Source organism: Abramis brama (genome assembly GCF_963993115.1).
Source record: "Abramis brama genome assembly, chromosome: 15".
In the NCBI taxonomy this organism is placed as follows: domain Eukaryota; kingdom Metazoa; phylum Chordata; class Actinopteri; order Cypriniformes; family Leuciscidae; genus Abramis; species Abramis brama.
In genome coordinates, this window is record NC_139977.1 from 33332812 (window position 1) to 33355311 (window position 22500).

The 22500-nt window shown below is 39.0% G+C and overlaps 1 protein-coding gene and 1 long non-coding RNA gene across 6 annotated transcripts in view; both read right to left on the reverse strand.

Annotated features, from left to right (window-relative positions):
• wdr7 (WD repeat domain 7) overlaps positions 1-22500 on the reverse strand; it is a 113236-nt gene that overhangs the window by 33269 nt on the left and 57467 nt on the right. The window lies entirely within an intron of this gene.
• On the reverse strand, positions 19762-20277 carry LOC311096968. 2 transcript variants are annotated; one of them, XR_014609172.1, is made up of 3 exons: positions 20139-20277; positions 19965-20029; positions 19762-19868 (listed from the first exon to the last, which is right to left on the reverse strand). It is a non-coding gene; the product is annotated as an uncharacterized lncRNA (long non-coding RNA). The 2 variants fall into 2 exon arrangements; XR_014609173.1 differs by having other exon boundaries at positions 20082-20215.

Here is a 22500-nt window from a genome sequence, read left to right on the forward strand (position 1 = left end):
AAACATTTAATGAATCCTTATCAATTTAAGTAAACCTTTAAAAAAATTTAATGTAAAATAATAAACAGTAATTCTTATACATGCAAGTAAATATTTAAAGAAATTAGTAAAATAAAATAATAAATCCCAGGAAATAAAAATTAATCCATATAAGCATTTCTTATCAATTTAAGTAAATCCTAAAAAAAATATAAAATAAAATATATATAAATATAAAATAAATTATTTTCAATAAAAATTTATATTTCATATAAATTGAAAATGTCTGAATTTATTGTAAATATGTGAGTTTCTATAGTGACACCTGCACATAAAATGCCCTGAATTAAAGCTGCAGCTTCGGCTTTGTGTTCCTGCGTCCTGTAAGTGCTCTGAATGAAGCACAATGGGGTGTGTATGTGTGTGTGTTAGGGTCATGGTCAGGGCCTTGTGCTGGAGGGACACGTGCTCAGGACACACACACACACACACACACACACAGTCATTAAGAGACCCGGAGGGGTCTTTGCTTGCGGAAGTGTGGGGTGCGGTCGGATGGGGCTTCTTTTGTTACCAAACGTGTGTGTACCGCAGGAGCCCCTCAAACACGGGACATGCAATTAGTCACACACACACACAAACACACACGTCTGAGGTCACAATACAGACACGCATCACGATGTAGAGCGGTTCATTGATGAAAACACACATAAACTGCTAGGATGGATCATTGTTTCATTCTCATTTGCTCTCTGCCATTTCTTTGAGTTCAGATGTGTGTGTGGATTTACTGCACTAAACAAAGACACCAATGAAAGAGTGTGTGTGTGTGTGTGACAGAGAGAGAGAAATATGGACAGATACATACAACAGGGTAAAGCATTGAAACAGCTGAAACTCAAGAAACTCGATGTTGGATGGGAACGATAGACACTGACAGCAGCGTGAAACACACACACACGTTTATCTCACTATCTAATGAGAACCACTTCTGTTTTTATATTCAGTAAAGCTAAATATATGCAGGAACTACAGACCAACTCAAACCCCAAAAGAAAACCTGAACGTGATTTACTTTAGATAAAAAAAAAATACATAAAAAGTAAAGTAAACGTTAACTAAAATAATATCAAATATATATAAAAAAACATTTTATGAAAACTAATCTGTGCTGGAAAAAAATATTTGGTCAGTTACTTTTGTATTTACTAAATTTCATATCTTAAACAAATGAGTAGTAAATAATAATAAATAGTACTCAGACAAAAGACGGAAAAAAAAAAGTTAATATAATAACGTTTAATATAGAAATTTACAATAAAGTTTTGAATTAATTTGATATATAAACAAACCACAGAAGTCTTGATTTCTACTCGTGTATAAAAAAAATAATAATTTTTTTCTGCCTCACACTAAAAGGTCTAACCTGATTGGCTCTGTTAATGACATCTCGACTGATTCAATTTGACCTGGGCCTCTTTCTATTGGCTCTCAGCTGACCTCTGACCTCTGAGCACTCAGAATCAAACCAGCATCTCTCAGAAAGTCCACATCATGATCATAAATGCAGACATTCACCAACAAACTTACAACATGAACGAGACATTTAAAACGATTCATTTAGAAATCATTTAATGTTTGTTTTGATTTCTTAGTTGCGTTTGTTCCTCTTTTATATGTTGCATCTGATAAATGCATGAATGTAAATCTAGTCCAGTTTAGTCTATTTCAGTTCACTTTGTGCATTTAGAGACGTCGTTCTCTATTCAACTCATGTAACTTTATTATTTTTTTTATATTATAATTTTAAACTTTAAATGTATCATCCATCCCTATGTATTCTCTATATTTACTGGAGTATTTTCTGTTTTTGTAATCCTCTAGTGCAGTCGAGGAGTGTTGCAGCAAGGGTTGATTTCACCGTCATCAGAGCAAATGAAACGTGGCAACAGAAATATCTGACAATAAACTGGATTCATAGTTTCACTGCCAAGAGAAATAACTCTCAAACACAAGAGCATTTCCATGCTTTAGTTATTAGAGAAAATCTTACCAGGAACATAAACACACACACACACACACACACACACACACACACTCACTCACTCACTCACTCAAACACCGTCTCGCACAGACACACACACTTAAACACTCTCACACACACATACGGACACACACACTCTCTCTCACACACACACACTCACTCAAACACACACACATATGGACAACACACTCAAACACCATCTCACACAGACACACAAACACACTAAAACACTCTTCTCTCTCTCTCACACACACACACACAAACACATACTCATTCACTCAAAAACACACACACACACACACACACACGGACACACTCTCACTCAAACACACACAAACATCATCTCACAGACACACAAACACTCACACACACACAAAAAACACTCTCTCTCTCTCTCACACACACACACACACACACACACATTCACACTTACTCACTCAAAAACACACACACACACACACACACACACACACACACACTCTCACACACAAACATCATCTCTCACACACACACACTCACTCACTCACTCAAACACACACACACTCACTCAAACACACACACATATGGACAACACACTCAAACACCATCTCACACAGACACACAAACACACTAAAACACTCTCTCTCTCTCACACACTCACTCACTCAAACACCGTCTCGCACAGACACACACACTAAAACACTCTCACACACACATACGGACACACACACTCTCTCTCACACACACACACACTCACTCACTCAAACACACACACATATGGACAACACACACAAACATCATCTCACACAGACACACAAACACACAAATACACACACACTCTCACACACACATACACTCACTCAATCACTCAAAAACACACATATGGACACACACACTCACTCAAACACACAAACACCGTCACACACAGACACACAAACACTCACACTAAAACACACACACACGATATCTGATGTGATACGATCATCTTTGTTTAATCAGTATATGTGCGCTTCTTACCTGCAATATTAAAGATAAAATCAAAGCTATGACAACAAAACAAACACTGAAATATTGATAATCCTCAGAGGAGCAGCACAACACCTGTGTGTGTGTGTGTGTGTCTATATGAAGACAGCTGCTATTAATATTACAGTTAGCAGTGTATGGAATACACACACACACACACACCTACAACCGCCTCAGAAGTATTTGTGTGAAAATCACTGAACATCACACACGTGTGTATCTGCAGGATCTTCATCATGTTTGAAGCCTCTGTGTGTTTGAATCAGCTGGTTTTACCACAGGTGCATTTCAAACTTACAAACTCACTATATTTTGCTAAATATGTTGTGTGTGTGTGTTTGTGCATCTTTCGTTAAAATAAATTATACTTGCTTTAATATTTTATATGTAATTCAGTGACATTTAAATGTTACTAAAAATACTATTCGGTGTCTCAGTATTTAGAGGCCATTCATTGTAAAAGCGATATGAAAGAAACAGCTTTTCCATCTGCAGGTACCTAACATGGCTGCCGGCGTCGATCTGTGTCTGTGTGTGTGTGTGTGCGTGTGTGTGTGTTCGGCTGAATCAATACCGCGGTGCTGCTGCATTCAAGGTGAAACCAAATCAAACTGTGATGAGAAACACAGCAGACGCACAGCACAAATCACATACACACATCACTAAAGCATATACACACAAACTGCACACATGGTTGACAAATACTAATAAAGTAATATAAATAATAAAGAAGAAAAAATGTAGCATTTTAAAAATCTCTTAGAATAAAAAACTAACAAATATATATATATATAAATGATAAAAATATATATATATATTTATTTTTTATATTATAAAATCTTACATCATAACGTTTCATACTTTTCTATTAATATTATTATCATATAACTATATTGTTTTAAAATATAAATTTAATGTTTAATGAAGTAAAGCATAGTTTCTTATACCAGAATCCATTAAAATATATATTTATGTTTTGAAATAATTTAATAATATACTATAATTAATATAATATATAATTATTTATTATAATACAATTATATTATTTTTTGTTAATGAATTCCAGAATAAATAATTACTTTATAGTTTTTTTTTTAAATAATTGTTACTTTGAACCCATTACAATACATTTATAATAACATTTAAAATCACTTAAAATAACATTATATAATATAATATCTTACAATTCCATTATTTTGTTGTCATTAAATTCCGGAATAAATTATTACTTCATAGTTTTTTATTCCAGAACAATGTTTATTTTATTTTTTTTAAATACAATTCTTATTTTAATAGGCAAGAGTTTAAACTGCAAATAAAACACGCTCTGGTTCAGTGACGGCAGAAGATCAAATGTTGAGTGAACCTTAATTTTGAATTATGTTTTTATTGGTTTATGTTTTTCTTTAATACAGCTGCATCATTATCGTCATCTGTCAGTGTTTATCAGTCGGGCCGTTCACTGCTTACAACCACCATAATATTATTAAAAAGATATTGCCATCATTTTAACGTCGACCATTATAATAGGAGAAAATGGCTGGTTTTGTAATATTTCACGTCGGATGCAATAAGCGGCAGAACAAACAGTCTTCAGGATGGATTACACGGTCTCTCGCTCTTTCCCTGCGTCAGGAACACCGTATTGATTTATGAACAGTATCGACGGCGTATCTTTAATACCGGCTGATCTATTTTAATGTCATTGCAGGTGAATCACATTTGCCGCTCTCCGAGTCCGAAGGGAATCAACTAAAAAAGCCGGACCGTTTCTCCACGTATATTTTCATTTCCATCTGAAAAAGAGGTGGATTGGGGTGGACGGATAATAAAATTATCAAAGCGGAGAGAGCATCAATTAAAGAGAGAGAGAGAGAGAGAGAGAGAGAGAGAGAGAGAGCTTTCTTACCAGCTGTCTCCACTATGAAGACATTAGAAAGACATTTTATACAACATTTTTAATTCTTTGCACTAACTTCATAAAAGTAAACAATAAAACACAACTTCAACATTTATTAGGGTCGTCGTCTAATCAGTGATGCGCTCACACACACACACACGCACGCACACACACGCACACGCACAAGCTCACAAACGCAAACTCACACACACTGAATTCTAAACTGTTCATAGAATTCTGAAATATTGATTCATTGTTCTACTTACCTTTTTATTTTATTTTTATTATTATTATTAATTTATTTATGTTATTTTGTATGTATATGTACACGTATGATGATTGGAAATGCTTTGGCAATACATTGAAACAACTGCCATGGTGTGCCATGCCAATAAAGCATATCTGAATTGAATTGAATTGAGAGAGAGAGAGAGACTGAGAGAGAGAGAGAGAGAGAGAGAGAGAGAGAGAGAGAGAGAGAACAATAAGAAAGATGCAGCAGACGCTCCTTCACGCTGTGAAACAAATCAATCCCATCATGCACCCCGGCGGCAGCACAACTCTGAGGATTCGCTCCGACATTCCAGCAACAATCGCTCGGCGTTCGCCAATCCCGAACTGAGCTCCGACATCATGGATTATCAGCTCCCATGATGCACTGCTCGCTCAGCCGGCCCGCTCGCCCATTGATCACCGATACACAGACAGGTTACATTTGATAGCAGGGGATTGTGGGAAAGGATTGATCTTTGCCGTCCTACAATACAAGAACAAATCTCACGCTAGGAAATAAACGCTGTTATTGCTCTGCTCTTTATATCAAAACAAAAGCAACAAACCCGATTTGTCAATTCAGTTTTCGTCGTTCTGTATTCCCGACCTGAAGCGTCCGGCGAGTGCAAACGCAATTTATTAGCGAGGAGGAAGAGGACGTGACCTTCTCTGGCCCTCCTTTCTGAAGGTTAAACACATTTTTGTACTTTAAAACACACACACACTTGATCCAGAGCTCATATCTGGAGTTTTATAATCAAGAGCAGCGAGGTGATGTCTGTGAATACAGAGCAGACGACGACCCAAAACACACACACACACACACACAGACTCACACAGACTCACACACACACTGAATTGCACACTCTCAAACTCACTCTCTCTCACACACTCACTCAGTCACTGATTCACACACACACACTGACTTGACAACACACACTCTCACACTCACCCACTCTCTCTCACACACACAAACAATCACTCACATAGACACACACACACACACACACACACACACTCACTGACTGACTTGACAACACACACTCTCACACTCACCCACTCTCTCTCACACACATAAACAAACAATCACACACACACACATCCAACGATTAAGGTATGAGCCATTCATTCAGGCTAAAACACTTTATTTAGCCATCTAACATCTCCAAACTGAGGAGACGTGATCAGTGTATCAGAGAGTTTGGAGATGATGGTCATGTGTCAATAAAACACTCCCATCTAAACACAGCCGTCAGATACTCTATAATATTTCACAACGTTAAACTGACACACAAACATCCCAACATATTCAAATGTCAGTGTTTGCAATTGTTCCATTCACGATAAAACTCATATTTCAAAAAACAAATGTTAGCTTTCATCGGATTCATTAGAAATACCTTTCTTTTCGATCTGCTGTATGTCAGGTTACAAATACTAAAAAGTTCTTCATCTTTACTACTATACATTATAATATTTAGATATTTAGTCTGAATATTGTCAAAATATTGGTTCATCTTTAATACCAGCAGCAGTAACACACACACACACACACACACACAGTGATATGACTGTAAATATTACATCCGTTGGCATGTTCATTGCCAGTGCTTTTCTTACTCTCTCTCTCTCTCTGTGTGTGTGTGTGTGTGTGTGTGTGTGTGTGTGTGAGTGAGAGAGAGAGAGAGAGAGAGAGAGAAAGAGAGACAGTTCAATAGCGCGACAGACGGCCGGTGTGTGTCCGCTGAGACTGGGGCTCGAGTGTCCATGATAAAAGAGTCCACAAAGCGATTGTGACCGCGTCTCTCTTCAATACACACCCCTCCTGCTCGCCCGCTTTCACACACGCCTTTATCAATAGGCCCCGGCGCTGAATAGCACAAACACTCTCTATTTGGCTTCCAGTCAATTAAGCTCTAAGCTGTCGGTAAACAGGACTTTTAACTTCCTTCCAAAGGCCTGAAAAATTGGAGGCACGCGATTGCAGCAAAGAAGAGGTGAGGAGAAAGAAGAAAAACGAAGGGTCGTTGTTTGCAGACAAGCATGAATTACAGAGAATGAGAAGCACACACACACACACACACACACACACACACACACACACACATCATTAGTGCAACTGACCAACAAACAACACTAATAATATCAATCCAACACATCTTGATCACTTTTGATCAATTTAATGCATCCTTGCTAAATAAAAGTACTCATTTCTTTTAAAAAAATATAACATTATTGTAATTATAAGTTAGTTGCAAATCCACTGTCTAACAGCCTCCAGCACCTTTTGCTTAAACCAAAACTTGACCAACAAGTTCAGACACACAACCAGCAGATCAGACGCCAGACCGTGCTAATTACTAAGAATAATGAGCAGTTTCATGTCTATCCTTGTATTGGTCGATACAAACTGGTCGAGGTTGATATGGGATTTAGAAACCATAATTAAAAACAAGTAATGCAATACATTTTAGAGATTAATTAGTAATTGAATTACTGTGTTGAAGATATAATTACTAGCTAGTAATTAATTACTTTTTTAGAGTAACTTTCCCAACACTGGTAACATTCTACTTACTAATATGTAGCATTCTATTATGTAAAATTCTACTAATATGTAGCATTCTATTATGTAAAATTCTACTAACTAATATGTAGCATTCTATTATGTAAAATTCTACTAACTAATATGTAGCATTCTATTATGTAACTTTCTACTAACTACTATGTAACTTTCTATTATGTAACATTCTACTAAATATGTAACATTCTAGTAACTACTATGTAACTTTCTACTAATATGTAACATTCTATCTAATATGTAACTTTCTACTAACCATGTAACATTCTACTAACTACTATGTAACTTTACACCAACTAATATGTAACTTTCTACTAACTAACTACTATGTAACATTCTACTAACTACTATGAACCTTCTACTAAATTGTAACCTATTATGTAACATTCTACTAACTACTATGTAACATTCGGAATCGGAATCGGGCATTTATTTATATTTTAACATTGTAGAAACTACTTAGTAAATTTCTACTAACTTCTATGTAACATTCTACTAACTACTATGTAACTTTCTACTAATATGTAACATTCTAACTAATATGTAACTTTCTACTAACCATGTAACATTCTACTAACTACTATGTAACTACACCAACTAATATGTAACTTTCTACTAACTACTATGTAACTTTCCACCAACTAATATGTAACCTTCTATTATGTAACATTCTACTAAATATGTAACATTCTAGTAACTACTATGTAACTTTCTACTAATATGTAACATTCTAACTAATATGTAACTTTCTACTAACTACTATGTAACTTTCTACTAATATGTAACATTCTAACTAATATGTAACTTTCTACTAACCATGTAACATTCTACTAACTACTATGTAACTACACCAACTAATATGTAACTTTCTACTAACTACTATGCAACTTTCTACTATGTAACATTCTACTAACTACTATGTAACTTTCCACCAACTAATATGTAACCTTCTATTATGTAACATTCTACTAAATATGTAACATTCTAGTAACTACTATGTAACTTTCTACTAACTAATATGTAACATTCTAGTAACTACTATGTAACTTTCTACTAACTAATATGTAACATTCTAGTAACTACTATGTAACTTTCTACTAACTAATATGTAACATTCTAGTAACAACTATGTAACTTTCTACTAACTAATATGTAACATTCTACTACGTAACTTTCTAATAATATGTAGCCTTTTATGTAACATTCTACTATCTACTATGTAACATTCTAGTAACTACTATGTAACGTTCTACTAAATTGTAACCTATTATGTAGTATTCTACAAACTACTATGTAACATTCTACTAACTACAGTTTCACAATCTATTAACAGCTATGTAACTTCCTTCTAACTACTATGTAACATTCTGCCAACTATGTAACATTGTACTATGTAACTAAGTAACTTTGCAACTACGTGTCATTTAACTCTCATTAGAGAATTTGTAGACTGTTAGATTAGGGTTAGTAGAACGAGTTGACGTACTTGCAAAATTACTTATAGTCCGTAGAATGTCTGTTAGGGAGCATGAAAATAAAGTGTTACAGATATTAAGCAGACAGTCTACTAATACTCTAATGACTGCTACAGTAGTTGACATGTAGTTGCAAAGTTACTTATAATACAATGTCTAAAGTAGACTATCGAAATAAAGCGTTACCAAAACAACACATCTTGATGGGTAAATCGAGTCTCATCCTACAATATTACCAACTAAATATAGTTAAACTCATAAATACGTCACATTACAGAGGTTAAATGGGCTACACATGACATCTGATGAAGGAATAACAAAACAAAACCATTATTTCTCATAGATTAAGCATGACGTCCTGTAAAAGCTCAAACGTGGCGCTTCTGTGGCCGAACAGAGACGTTTGTAGCACATGCGTCATCTGAACCTCAGAGATAAAACTGCATATGTGCAGAACACACACGTTCAGACACCAGACGTGCTGCATGGAGACACCGACGTGAGTGTGTGTCGTGGGACAGACGTCCCCACAACTTCCAGTAAGGTAAAGCGCCAGTAGGGTTGTGGGTGAGATCAATACTGTGGTTTCCAGAGACAGACAAGTCTCTGTGCAGAAATGAAGACTAAATAAACGGAGTATATGGTCAATATCACAGAGACTACTGGTCTGGTCTAGTGTAGTCTTTTCTGGTCTGCAGAGTCAAAATGGCATTTACAAAACAGACCATTTACACAAGAAGTCTCTAATGCTCACCAAGGCTGCATTTATTTGATCGAAAATAGAGTGAAAACAGTGAAATATTATTACAATTTAAAATAGCTGTGAGAATATATTATAAAATGTAATTTATTCCTATGATCAAAGCTACATTTTCAGCATCATGACTCCAGTCTTCAGTGTCACATGATCCTTCACATTTAATTCAATGTGTTACTTGCTGTTTCTGAGTGAAAATTGATTCCATAGTAAATTCTGCAACATTTTTCCCCAAAACAACATACCAGTCCTGTTTTAAAACACTAGTTAGTTTCATCACTGTTACTTTACTTCACAGAGATGTGTAGCGCTCCCTGCTGGTTACACTAGTAAACTAGTAGTTTGGTTTGGTATCAGTTGTTGGGATGGGAAATGCCGTCCTTGGTCTCGAGCTTGAAGTGTCTATTTTCCTCATTTTTAAAATAGTGCATTAGAAACAGACCTTCACCTCATATCACACTGAAAGCGTATGTGACATGTAGAACACTTGGTACTCAGTACACAGACACACACACACTTGGTACTCAGTACACAGACTCACACACACAGACACACAGAAGCGGATTCCATTAAAACCGAAACGTAAGTGGCCGTTTAAGAGAGTGAATCTCATCCAATTTAACATTTACAAAAGGCGGTAGAGCGACTCAAAGGAAACAGCCTTGAAGACAGAAAAGCAAGATGATCACCTTCTAAGCCATGATGGCTCTTTGAGGATGTTACTGAAATTAAGTGATTCAGAGAGAGAGAGAGAGAAAGAAGGTATGACCCTTTTAAGGGCGAGAAGCTTTTATTTCCTGTCTGTGAGATCAGGTGTTTTCTCGATCCCTTTAAAGGCACAGTTCACCCAAAAAATCTAAAGCATGTACTCATTCCAAACATGAATGACTTACTTTCTTCTGCAGAATGATGAGTGAATGAAGCATTTATATAGCGCTTTCATATGTACTACTGTACACCCAAAGCACTTTAAAATCGATGAATATAGTCATAAACTAGTTTTATAGTGCTTTCTGGAGTTAAAGTGCACTTTCATTGTATGTAAAGTACAATCAGTTCTTGCTTTCCAAGGGAAACCAAGGCTGATATGAATGTAAAATGTGTACCTTGGAATGCAATGTCAGTCACTTTGGATAAAAGCGTTTGCCAAATGCATAAATGTAAATGTAAAGAGCAGCCTGAACATTCTGCTAAACATCTCATTTTGTGTTCCACTTAAGAAAGAGTAAATAATGACCGAATGTTCATTTTCAGGTGAACTATCGCTTTAAGAATAAAAAGGAATGTTGCATCAGGCCACTTTGAGAACGACAGAACTTTCAGAGCGAGTGCTGATGTCATCAGTAAACTGGAGAGCAAACGCAACAGAAGCATTAAACGAAATGAACACACAAACACTCACAGTCCTTCAATCAATTTTGCAATCTAATTTTAACCTGCTCTCTTTTGCCTTTTTTGCTGCATGGAAGAAAAAAAAAAAAAAAAAAAGAGATAAGGAAAGAAGTGATCAATAATCAACTCACTTGATAAATGAATTAATGACTGAAATATTAATGAAAATAATAATAAATAAATAAACCAAAAATGTAATATTAAACAATGAAATGGAGGGAAATTTAATATTATGAACAGAAATATAAACAAAAACATGAAATATATCGGGGGGGGGGGGATGAAAAATATATGGGCAAAAAGGAATTAATTTTTTTTTTATTCTAAAATGCCAAAAAGAGAGATTTGGCTATAGTATGACTATTTATCTAGATAAGTGTGTGTGTGTGTGTGTGTGTGTGTGTGTGTGTGTGTGTGTGAGAGAGAGAGAGAGAGAGAGAGAGAGCAGGTGCAGGCTCTGTGTGTGTAGTCAACACTAGCTGGTGTTCAACTTTGTCAAATCAGTCAAGAAACTGTCTATTAACCTCAGCGTGTGTGTGTGTGTGTGTGTGTGTGTGTGTGCGCGTGTGTGGTTGTACCCGAGCAAGACCATCTGTCGCCCCCTCCTGCCCCTTTTACCCCCTGATGGGCGCTGGCGTGCTGCTCTCTGGGCTGTTTCAGGGGGGTTTAACCCCACAACATCCTGACAGAAAAAGAAACTGCCCAACTAGACGCCCCCCACCTCTGAACTCTGTTTACTGGAGCACTAGTGCTGATAGTGCTGCTGATCAAACCTCTAGTGTTAAACCTGAGCATTAAACTCTAGTATTAAAGGTGAGTGTGTGAGCATCATGAAACCACCCACAACACCCTAGCAACTGCACAACAACAGCCTAAACACTCAGAACACCCTAGCAACTGCACAGCAACAGCCTAAACTCTCAGAACACCCTAGCAACTGCACAGCAACAGCCTAAACTCTCAGAATACCCTAGCAACTGCACAGCAACAGCCTAAAACACCCACAACACCCTAGCAACTGCACAGCAACAGCCTAAACTCTCAGAACACCCTAGCAACTCAACTGCACAGCAACAGCCTAAACTCTCAGAATACCCTAGCAACTGCACAGCAACAGCCTAAACTCTCAGAATACCCTAGCAACTGCACAGCAACAGCCTAAACTCTCAGAATACCCTAATAACTGCACAGCAACAGCCTAAAACACCCACAACACCCTAGCAACTGCACAGCAACAGCCTAAAACATCCACAAAACCCTAGCAACTGCACAGCAACAGCCTAAAACACTCAGAACACCCTAGCAACTGCACAGCAACAGCCTAAACTCTCAGAACACCCTAGCAACTGCACAGCAACAGCCTAAAACACCCACAACACCCTAGCAACTGCACAGCAACAGCCTAAACTCTCAGAACACCCTAGCAACTGCACAGCAACAACCTAAACTCTCAGAATACCCTAGCAACTGCACAGCAACAGCCTAAAACACCCACAACACCCTAGCAACTGCACAGCAACAGCCTAAACTCTCAGAACACCCTAGCAACTGCACAGCAACAGCCTAAACTCTCAGAATACCCTAGCAACTGCACAGCAACAGCCTAAACTCTCAGAACACCCTAGCAACTGCACAGCAACAACCTAAACTCTCAGAATACCCTAGCAACTGCACAGCAACAGCCTAAAACACCCACAACACCCTAGCAACTGCACAGCAACAGCCTAAACTCTCAGAACACCCTAGCAACTGCACAGCAACAGCCTAAACTCTCAGAACACCCTAGCAACTGCACAGCAACAGCCTAAACTCTCAGAATACCCTAGCAACTGCACAGCAACAGCCTAAAACACCCACAACACCCTAGCAACTGCACAGCAACAGCCTAAACTCTCAGAACACCCTAGCAACTGCACAGCAACAGCCTAAACTCTCAGAATACCCTAATAACTGCACAGCAACAGCCTAAAACACCCACAACACCCTAGCAACTGCACAGCAACAGCCTAAAACATCCACAAAACCCTAGCAACTGCACAGCAACAGCCTAAAACACTCACAACACCCTAGCAACTGCACAGCAACAGCCTAAACACTCAGGACACCCTAGAAACTGCACAGCAACAGCCTAAAACACTCAGAACACCCAAGCAAGCAACAGCCTAAAACACTCAGAACACCCTAGCAACTGCACAGCAACAGCCTAAACTCTCAGAATACCCTAGCAACTGCACAGCAACAGCCTAAAACACTCAGAACACCTTGGCAACTGCACAGCAACAGCCTAAAACTCTCAGAACACCCTAGAAACTGCACAGCAACAGCCTAGAACACCCTAGCAACTGCACAGCAACAGCCTAAACACTCGGAACACCCTAGCAACTGCACAGCAACAGCCTAAAACACTCAGAACATCCTAGCAACTGCATAGCAACTGCCTAAACATGCATAACACCCAATTGCAACAGAACAGCAACAACCTAATCTCGGAACACCCTAGCAACCCCAAAGCAACAGTCTAAAAAACTTAGAACACCCTAGCAACAGCCTAAACACTCAAAACACCATAGCAACTGCAGAGCAACAGCCTAAAAGACTCACAACACCCTAGCAACTGCACAGCAACAGCCTAAAACACACACAACACCCTAGCAACTGCACAGCAACAGCCTAAAACACTCAGAACACCCTAGCAACTGCACAGCAACAGCCTAAAACACTCAGAACACCCTAGCAACTGCACAGCAACAGCCTAAAACACTCAGAATACCCTAGCAACTGCACAGCAACAGCCTAAACACTCAAAACACCATAGCAACTGCACACAACAGCCTAAACACTCAAAACACCATAGCAACTACAAAACAACATTCTAAAAAATACACAATCAAAATAACACAACAACACACTTAAGAACAGCACACCTTAGCAACAGTAGAGCAACCTTATGAATGCCATAGCAACAACCTAGAATATCCTAGCAACCGCATAGCAACAAATGGTGATCCCACTCAAAATTTGACATGGTCAAACACCACTCACAATTCCACACACACACAAAAACCTCTTCTCTCAGATTCCTGTAAGCTCTCAACATCTTTGCAGTGTTCAGGTCACAGGTTTTGCTCTGGACATCAAAGCTGAATTTTTAACATCTGTCTGTCTATGGCTGAATTTCCCCAGTGTGGCTCCAATGTGCTGAATTATTAATTTCCTAGTGTTTAATGATCTTGGAGTCTGTTCTCTGTCTTATGAACAACACTGCTCTGTTACTGTGCTATTATGACATCATCATCATCATCATCATCAGAACTAAATCCAGATCAACATATGAACGACCCGTGACCGATGAACACACGGATGTCCTCATGCATGAGGTCATTCTTAAAGAAACAGAACACTAAATCTGCCCATTCGTGGCATAATCAGACGTTTCTCTGAATCCTGTTCAAACCGTTACTCTGAAAGACTACATGGATCAAAGTAAGTTTACAATCATGTTCAGTATGACTGAAACATAATTATGAACGAAGTTCATGCCTCATCCTACGTGATTCCTTCAAGAACATCAACCCAAACACCAAGACCTGCAAAATCAATCTTGGATTCCATGGTATGACTACATTAAAGAGCAGGAAGAAAAGAAAGTTACTATAAAAGAATAGAAACCTTGCTACATAGATGTTAAGACCCTTGAGTCTGGAAAAAGTGGCGTGTTCAAACAGACAAACAGAAGGTGTGTGGTTCAGGTCAGAGAGCTCTGGGAATCACTGCTTATTTTTCTTTTATTTGGGCTTTTATTGGGTCACTGTTCATTTTACGAGGATCCAGAATAGCCTGAGGGCAAACGCTCATGCTCACTCAAACACACACACACACACGCACACATACACACACACACACGCACGCACGCACGCACGCACGCACGCACACACTCATAAAGTCAATGGAAAATCTACTGATGAACAATTAATTGTAAAGACACAAATAAAAGCACACAAGCTAAATCTGTCATGAGAAGGTGGTTTTGCTCTACAGGGTAAAAAAAAAAATCTACACCGTGTGCGAAGGTCAAAGGTCATGACACCACATAAGCATCAACAGGGAAGGGAAGAAATCACACAGGTAAAAGCTAAACTCATACATTCAGAAGATGAGCTATGAAAAGAGACACGAAGACAAGAGAAGTCGAGACAAGAGGAGAAATGAAGAGATGGAGTTATGAGTGGCTGTGTTTACATGGACTCTAATGATCCGATTGTAATAGGAGTAGTGGCACAGTCTGCATAAAAAAAGTCACAAGTAACGACGACAATCAGAATGAATTGGCTAAATCCGATTGAAGTTTCAGTCGGATTGTAAGGGATGGTTTAAACCTTTTCTAACCCGTCCGATAGGACATGTAAACACTGGAAAGGTCTGTGCATGTGCAATGATGTAGAAATGGCAGAAGGGAAGAGAAATAAGGAAGGGAAGAGAAAAGAAAAGGGAAGAGAAAAAGGGAAGGGAATGAAGAGAAGTGAAGTGAAGAAAGGGGAAGAAAAGAGAAGAGAAGAGAAGAGAAGAGAGGAGAAGAGAAGAGAGGAGAGGAGAAGAGAAGAGAAGAGAAGAGAAGAGAAGAGAAGAGAAGAGAAGAGAAGAGAAGAGAAGAGAAGAGAAGAGAAGAGAGGAGAGGAGAGGAGAGGAGAGGAGAGGAGAGGAGAGGAGAGGAGAGGAGAGGAGAGGAGAGGAGAGGAGAAGAGAAGAGAAGAGAAGAGAATAGAGGAGAGGAGAGGAGAGGAGAGGAGAGGAGAGGGAGAAGAGAAGAGAAGGAGAAGAGAAGAGAAGAGAAGAGAAGAGAAGAGAATAGAGGAGAGGAGAGGAGAGAGAGGAGAGGAGAATAGAGGAGAGGAGAGGAGAGGAGAGGAGAGGAGAGGAGAAGAGAAGAGAATAGAGGAGAGGAGAGGAGAGGAGAGGAGAAGGAGAATTGAGGAGAGGAGAGGAGAGGAGAGTAGAGGAGAGGAGAGAGAATAGAGAGAGGAGAGGAGAGGAGAGAGGAGAGAGGAGAGGAGAGAGGAGAGGAGAGGAGAAGAGAAGAGAAGAGAATAGAGGGAGAGGAGAGGAGAGGAGAAGAGAATAGAGGAGAGGAGAGGAGAGGAGAGGAGAGGAGAGGAGAAGAGAAGAGAAGAGAAGAGAAGAGAAGAGAGGAGAGGAGAGGAGAGGAGAGGAGAGGAGAGGAGAGGAGAAGAGAATAGAGGAGAGGAGAGGAGAGGAGAGGAGAGGAGAGGAGAAGAGAATAGAAGGAGAGGAGAGGAGAAGAGAATAGAGAGGAGAGGAGAGGAGAGGAGAGGAGAGGAGAAGAGAAGAGAAGAGAAGAGAAGAGAAGAGAAGAGAAGAGAAGAGAAAAAGGGAAGAGAGGAGAAGAGAAAAGGGAAGATAAGGGAAGGGAATGAAGAGACAAAGATGTGAGACAAAGAGATGAGATGAGATGATACAATAAGAGATGAAAGAAAAGAAGAAACACGCCTGAAGAGAAGAGAAGATGAGAAGAGGATGATGAGACGAGAAGAGCCAAGATAAGGTGATACAAGAAGAAAAAAAAGTTGAAACAGCCAAAACAGAAGAGAAGAGAAGAGAAGAGATGATCCAAGAAGAGATGAAAGTAAAGAAGGGACGGTGAGAAGAGAGAATAAAGGTGAAGCGATAAGGTTAAGTCAACAAGAGACAAGATGAGCCGTGAAGAGACAAAAGAAGAAAAGAAGAAAAGAAACGAGGCGAAACGGACGAGAAGAGCATGACAGGTGTCATCACCTTTGACCTCTGACCTCTGAGAGGCTGAAGCGCTCTTCTCATCTCCTTCCTGTCGTTCTCTGTGTGTGTGTGTGTGTGTCGAGCCGTTCTGAGACGGAGACGAACCGCTGTCACGTTTGTAAAATGATCATGTATTTGTAAAGAGGTTACGCATCGCTAACAAGATTGTGTGTTTGCAGACTGATGATGCGTTTGAGAGATGAATTCTGAGTTTTCCATCTCTGTCATGATCCGGTGAACGAATCATCCGTCCTGGGAAATATTAGACATACACACACACACAGCATGTATTTTAAGAAAAAACTAATGAAAACACGCACACACAGATGCTCTGATCCTATTGGACTAGAGAAGCTCCGCCCACTTCCTGTAACTGTGATCATGACATCTGAGGTGGGGGTGGATTCACTCTGACCTTTGACCTCTCCAGCTCCTAACATGACACTGACCGCATCTCTCACATACTCGAGTTTCTCTTTTAAATATGTAAATGGTACATCATAAATAATGATTCAGTTCTGGGAATTATGACAGATTGAAGCATAACTGAATCCTCATGACCGAGATATTACGAGTACGTCTGCTATAACGACAAAGCTGGTCGTTTTCAAATTTTTTATGTACGTATTAGTGTGATATTTTTATTAGTGGTTATATATAATTGATTAAATAAAATAATTATAAATTATTAAAATAATTCAAATTCATAAAAACCAATATAAATTAATTTTTTTCATGGTTTACACTTTTTTCTATTACCGATGACTTTTCTAGTTTATGTGATTACAGAGTTTTAAAAATTAAAATAAAATATTAAATAAATAAAAATGTTTTAGAGCTTGAAAAAAAAAGAATATATACACTTTTGTTATATATATCATATATATTGTTATATGTATATATATATATATATATATATATATATATATATATATATATATATATATGTTATATATATGAATATATACACTTTTCCATGATCATGCCGTATCAAAAACACTTTTACCACTGTGATGCTTAATTAACATATTAGGTTTCTTTTAAACCTTTCTTTTATGTTTTTATATTTTGATGTTTGTTTGTTTTTTTGCATGCGTGTTTAAATATACAATATATAATATATATATATATTAACACACACACACACAAAAACTGTTTGAATGGAACTATTAGGCACATTAACAAGTTCCATTTCCTGTTTCCACAAACTCCACTTCCTGTTTTCATTAATCCTCCAGCCCGATTGATCAGATGATCAGAGAAACGAGAGGAACAGGAGCAGATCTGAGATCAGCAGAACTGAAGGAGGCATGAACGTGAATCTGAGATCAGTCATAACACACGACGCATCTCACACACACACACACGACGCATCTCACACACACATCAGCACTGCTCGAGACAGAAGCTTATAAAGCCTCAGTTCTGGTTCTCATGTTCATCTGCTGTTGTGCTGCTGGTTGAGGAGGATAAACAGGAGACACTCGCACTGATTATCTCTCCATCGATCCTCCACTCGTCTGACTGTCTCTCCATCCAAACATCCAAACATCCAAACATCCCACGTCAAACCCTGCGATCATAACCCATCTTGGGTCCATTATATGACTGACTTCCCAGTGAAAGAAAAGCTGTAGGCTGATGTGATGAAGGTGTAAATTTAGTTTCCTTTCCACATGCATTTGCAGTGAATCATAAAAATCTACTGGTCTACACACACTGACACACTCACACGCATACACACCCACTAACACACACAAACACACACTCACACACACTCTCTCGCACACTCTCTCGCACACTCTCTCACGCACACACACACACACACACACGTCTCCAGTCTGTAAAGCAATCAAGAGTTTCTAGTTCTTCTGAGAGCAACACACACTCTCTCTCTCCCTCTCTGTATCTCTCTCTCCTTCTCTCTCTCTCCTTCTCTCTCTGTATCTCTCTCCCTCTCTCTCTGTATCTCTCTCCTTCTCTCTCTGTATATCTCTCTCTCCCTCTCTCCCTCTCTGTATCTCTCTCTCCTTCTCTCTCTCTCCTTCTCTCTCTCTGTATCTTTCTCTCTCTCTCCCTCTCTCCTTCTCTCTCTCTGTATCTTTCTCTCTCTCTCCCTCTCTCCTTCTCTCTCTCTGTATCTTTCTCTCTCTCTCCCTCTCTCCTTCTCTCTCTCTGTATCTTTCTCTCTCTCTCCCTCTCTCCTTCTTTCTCTCTGTATCAAATTCAAATTCAATGAGCTTTATTGGCATGACTTGTACAGTATTGCCAAAGCATTGGCCATTACATAAATGGACATTACATACACAAATAATCAATAAATTCAATAAATCAATCAGTAAACAAATGTATGAATATATTTATATAAACAAGAAAAAACAAAAAAAAAGAAAAAAAACACCTTTGTACATTAGTACCAACATTCAGACGAGATAAGGATGATTCTGACTTTGGTTTTGTCCACTGGCTGACTCTCGTAGTTTGTGGCAGGCTGTCACATATTTTGCTGCTGTTGTGATTGAGCTGGAGTCCTCACCCAAAATATGATTTAATTTTTCTGAATTTGGTAGTGCCATAAAATTTGGTTCTAGTTGTTGGAATCTAGTGAAATAGTCTGATCTAATGCTGTGATAGTGATCACAGTGTATCAGGAAGTGTTCTTCTGTCTCCACCTCTCCCTGAGAGCACAGTGAACACAGCCTCTGTACACACACACACACACACACACACACACACACACACACACACACACACACACACACACACACCTCTCCCTGAGAGCACAGTGAACACAGCCTCTGCTCTCTCGGCTGCCATCTCTGCCTGTGCCGGCCTCTCTCTACAGCCAGACGTGGTCACTCACACACACACACACACACACACACCTCTCTCTACAGCCAGACTGTGGTCACTCACACACACACACACACACACACACACACCTCTCTCTACAGCCAGACTGTGGTCACTCAGCCTGTACTTGGTCAGGGTCTTTCTCATTTTATGCTCTTTCACACAGCTCAGGTATTCTGCTGGTGTATAGTCTCTTTTCAGGTGTAAATAGAGTTCCATCTTCTTTTGTGATTTAGTAGCATCTTTCCAATAGGTAATATAATTTTGTTTTTGTAATTTAATAATTTGGTTGGGCCAGACAGTGCAGTGCTGGTCTGGCTGTAGTTTCAGCATGAGCTGTGAGAGTGCGCTCCAGTGCCGGTTCTGCTCCTGACACCGCAGGGCCTCAGCCTGGTATGAGCTCGGGTCACTGCGCTTCAGGTGCTGGTAGAACTTCACAGCTCTTTTCTGGATAGTGATCAGCAGGGGGTATTGTCCTAATTCAGCTCTGCACGAGTTGTTTGGTGTCGCTCTGTTTACTTTTAGGATGCTTTTACAAATTTGGGTATGCAGAGTTTCGATTTCCTCTTTTTCCCATTTTGAGAAATCTTGGGTTTTCAGAGGTCCCCATATCTCGCTGCCATACAGAGCAATGGGTTCAATTATTGCTTTTAGGATTTTTAGCCAGGTTTGAATTGGAATTTCATGCCGAATAGTGTTTTTAATCATGTAGAAGACTCTCATTGCTTTTGCTTTCAGTTCATTCACAGCCAGATTAAAGTTCCCTGTTGAACTCAGCCTTAGTCCCAGATATGTGTATTCGTGGGTGTGTTGGAGGACTTGGTTTCCTGCTTTGAAGACATATTTATTTTCCCTACACCTGGATCTATTTTGAAAAATCATTATTTTTGTTTTAGCTAAGTTAATTTTGAGAGCCCACGTTAGACTGAATGTCTCTACGACGTCGAGGAGCTGTTGTAGTCCCTCTTTTGTTTCTGACAGAATGACTAGATCATCTGCAAAGAGGAGACATCTGACCTCTGAGTCCGTCAGGGCTGGGCCGGGGGCAGTGGAGTTATTTAATGCTTTGGCTAATTCATTTATATAGATGTTAAATAGAGTGGGGCTCAATGGGCAACCTTGTCTGACTCCTTGATTTTGGGGGAAAAATTCTGTTCGACTATTCCCTATTTTTACAGCACATGTGTTGTTTTTATACATGGTGTTTATCAGATCAAATGTTTTCCCTCCAATCCCATTTTCCAGTAGTTTTAGGAAGAGTCCTTCGTGCCAGATCGAGTCGAAAGCCTTCTCAAAGTCAATAAAGCAAGCGAAGACTTTGGATTTATTCTGGTAAACATGTTTATCAATGATGGTGTGGAGGGTGTAGATGTGGTCAGATGTTCTGTGTTTGGGCAGAAAACCAATCTGACTTTTGTCCAGAATTTTGTGTGTTTTAAGAAAGTTCTGCAGTCTTACATTAATAATGGAACAGAATATTTTCCCCAGGTTGCTATTGACACATATGCCTCTGTAATTGTTTGGCTCATATTTGTCTCCTTGTTTAAAGATCGGTGTAATCAGGCCTTGGTTCCAGGAGTCGGGGAAATATCCTACACTCAAAACAATATTGAATAATTTGATTATTGCAGTTTTGAATTTGTCGTTGGTGTATTTGATCATTTCGTTTAATGTTCCATCAATGCCACATGCCTTGTTGGGTTTTAAAGCATGCAGTCTCTCTGTAAGCTCATCTACAGTGATTGGGAAATCTAGGGGGTTCTGGTTGTCTTTAATTTTTTCTTTCAGGATTTCTAATTTGGTTTTTAATTCATTTCGAGCAGGATTTGTTTCAGGTGTTTTGTACAGATTTTCAAAGTGTGTCCTCCATATGTCCCCGTTCTGAATGGCCAGTTCTTCCTGCTGTGGTCTATAGAGGGTGTTCCAGTTGTTCCAGAAGTTACTGGTATTTATGGACTCCTCCATTTCTTGAAATAATTGTTCTGTGTGTTTTTCCTTTTTTACTCTTAGAGTTTGTTTGTACAGTCTAAGAGCTTCATGATATTGATGGCGGAGTTCTTCATTGTTCTTCTCTCTCTGTATATCTCTCTCTCCCTCTCTCTCTGTATCTCTCTCCCTCTCTCTCTCTCTGTATCTCTCTCTCTCTCTCCCTCTCTCCTTCTCTCTCTCTGTATCTCTCTCTCTCCTTCTCTCTCTCTCCCTCTCTCCTTCTCTCTCTGTATATCTCTCTCTCCTTCTCTCTCTCTGTATCTCTCTCCCTCTCTCTCTCTGTATCTCTCTCTCTCTCCCTCTCTCCTTCTCTCTCTCTGCTGCAGTCCAGTCAATAACACAGACATGCATGACGATTTATCATTTTCTACTCTCATTTTTCACTTATTGACATTGTTTTTCCATTTATTCTGCAGAATTAAATCAGTAAGTCCAGACGAACCGTCCAAGTCGAGTGCTGCC